We start from the raw sequence: 3,032 nt of genomic DNA, 5'->3' as shown, positions 1-3,032 counted from the left end.
TGTCTAGTAAATATTCACCAGGCAGAAATTTGAATAATAATGAACTAAATGACAGAGCTTAAACATACATAGGTAAATCAAAAACATATTGCATCTAGAGTTCCAAATCAAATAGCCATGATTTGTTGCAAATCTTACATGTTTAAACATATCACTGCAATCAGGCACGTCTTTTTCTTTCAGTGATATGTGTGTTTTGGTTTTACTCTCTTTAGGGCACCTTTAAAAAAAACAAACGAAACAATGACCCTTGAGGGGATCTCCAGGGCTAATTGAATTCCAGGCAGAGAGGTCAGCTCAGAAGGTTATGGCAGCAGGTTTTTTGGAATTCCAAAGGGGTAATCATCATTGATTTTCTCAAAGGACACAGGATGATCATGGGGGATTATTATAGAGAAGTTTGACGAAAATTGAAAAATGCATGGGTGGGCATAAGATCAAATTATTGTGCCAGTGAATTTTTTCCCCATCTTGACAATGCACCTGTTCATTTCTCAAGGGGAGTAAGGGCTGTCTTGGGAGAATCCCAATGGAAAACATTACCACATCTACCCTACAGTCAAAGGTGCCATTAGTCAGATAGAAATACTGCCTTCAGAAGAGCATGGACCTATAAATAAGTCCATGTGGGAGAAGCACACCAGCCTGTGGTCCAAGGATTGTAACTAAGAAAATCCAAAGAAGGGAATGGTGCTGCTGTTGGTGCCGCCATGTCAGTTCCAAGCCATAGAAACCCTGCGCACAACAGAATGAAACCTTGCCCGGGTCTGAGCCAGCCTCATGATGGTTCCTATGGCTGAGCCCTGCATTGTGACCATGGTGCCAATCCATCTCCTTGAGGGCCTTCTTCATGGTCCCTCTACTTTACCAACCATGATGTCCTTCAGCAGGACAACAATGTCCAAAGTACGTAAGATGAAGTCCTGCTGTCTCTGCCTCTAAAGAACACACTGGCCATACTTCTTCCGAGACAGATCTGTTGCCCCTTTTATCCTCCCATGGTATTTGACTATTCTATTCCAGTACAATTCAAATGCATTGATTCTTCCTCAGTCTTTCTTCATTCAAATCTATGCACCAACCACAAAAGCTAGTGATGAAGAAATTGAAGACTTCTACCAAAGTCTGCTGTCAAAAATTGATCAAACATGCATGAAAGATACATTGATCAGTATTGGCAATTGGAATGCAAAAGTTGGAAACAAAGGCAGAAAGAGTAGTTGGAAAATATGGATGTGGTGATAGAAAGGAAGCTGGAGAGCACATGATAGAATTTTGCAAAACTGATGATTTGTTTATAGCCAATACCTTTTTTCAACAACCCAAAGGTAACTATGCACATGGACTTCTCCAGATGGAAGACACAGAAATCAAATCGACTATATATGTAGGAAGCTCAACATCAGCGAGTAAAACAAGCCAGGGACTGACTGTGGAACAGACCATCAGTTGCCCATATGTAAGTTCAGGTTAAAGCTGACGAAAATTAAAACATGTCCATGAGAGGCAAAATACGACCCTGAGTCTACCCTTCTGAATTTTGAGACCGTCTCAAGAACAGATTTAAAGCATTGAACACTAATGACCGAACTTGATGAGCTCCGGGAAACATCAGGGATAGCATTCACGAAGAAAGCACAAGGTCCCTAAGAAGAAAGAGAAGATCAAAGTAGATGTCAGAAGAGACTCTAAAACTTGCTCTTAATTACAGAAGATACAGCAAATGGAAGAAATGATGATGGGAAAGAGCTGAATAGAAATTGTCAAGGGGCAGCTCTAGAAGACAGAGTAATATGTTATAATGAAATGTGCAAAGGCCTCGAATGAGAAACCAGAAGGGAAGAACAGGTCAGCATATCTGAAAATGAAGGAACTCAAGAAACAATTCAAGCCTTGAGTTGCAATATTAGAGGATTCTATACTCGAAATGTTGAAGGATGCAGGAAGCATCAAAGATGGAAAGGAAATGCTATCAGAACTTAAATTGTGTACACCCAGTATGCAGAAGGCTGTAGATGACAGTAGAAGCCCCAATTCCATTTGTAGGATCCCTATATGAATTAAGTCTCCGTTAACTCCTCTCTGAGTTTAGTCCAGGGAGGTGAATAGCCTTGCTATCAGACAGAGTGAATGTAAAGTCGATTATGGCAAATTTAGTTAGGTTAAAAATGTTATACTTTATCATTTGGTCTCCCTTTTCACCTATTTTAAAGTTGTTTCAGTTTTTAATATTTTTCTACTTCCCTTTTGATTCATGATTTTCTGGGTTTTGTCTAGTCATTGTGGTTGGTTTATGTTTCTTTGTTTGATTCCCATTTGTGCTTTGTATGATTTTGTGTATATGAAATCCAGGAGAGGTAGATCTATAGAGGCAGTATCTGGTTGGTAATTATCTAGGTGTATGGCAGGAGAGGGTGGGAACAAATGTGGAGCTAACAACTAGCACAAAAAGAAAATGTTCTGAAATTGACTGTGGTAATGATTGCACAAATCTTCTTAATATGATTGAACAAGCTTTGCGCAGTGGCAATATCGTAGCCAATGAGGTCTAGCCGAGGTGTGATTATTGCTAATTGAAAACTTAATATGATTGAACAATTGAATTACATGATATGTGAACTAAATGCCAATGATATTATTTTTAAGTGCATATGCCTAGATGGAGAATATGTCAAGAAACAATAGCTTCACTTTTTTATATTGTTGATTAATGATGGTTTCTGTGATTGCGTAGCAACACTTTTTGATGTACCATTGTAAATATTCTTTATTATCCCACAATAGATTTTCACTGAAAAATACTGGTCACAATCTGGACATTTTTCTTCAACTCAACATTCCCACGTACTATTTTCCCTCTGTCGATGGCAATGGGTTTATTCCATACTGCGAGGGTGGCTGAACACTTATTGAATGAATAAGATGTATTTTCTAGGAACATCTAGCAGGGCATTCACAATTCAAACAAATACTAGGTTTTAGATCAATGACCGAAGAGATTTTAGGAGACGTCCTGGTCATTCCCTGACATA

At 38.8% G+C, this 3,032-nt stretch overlaps 1 pseudogene; it reads left to right on the top strand.

Annotated features, from left to right (window-relative positions):
- The first annotated feature begins 2,512 nt into the window (after positions 1-2,512).
- LOC115868152 lies at positions 2,513-2,661 on the top strand (annotated as a pseudogene).
- The last annotated feature ends 371 nt before the right edge of the window (positions 2,662-3,032 follow it).

The sequence above is a fragment of the Echinops telfairi genome, unplaced genomic scaffold (assembly GCF_000313985.2).
Source record: "Echinops telfairi isolate 266 unplaced genomic scaffold, ASM31398v2 ScPeMD7_7;HRSCAF=31, whole genome shotgun sequence".
Classification (NCBI taxonomy): Eukaryota; Metazoa; Chordata; class Mammalia; order Afrosoricida; family Tenrecidae; genus Echinops; species Echinops telfairi.
Note: the sequence above shows the minus strand (reverse complement) of the source record. Positions and strands in the feature narration are given on the sequence as shown.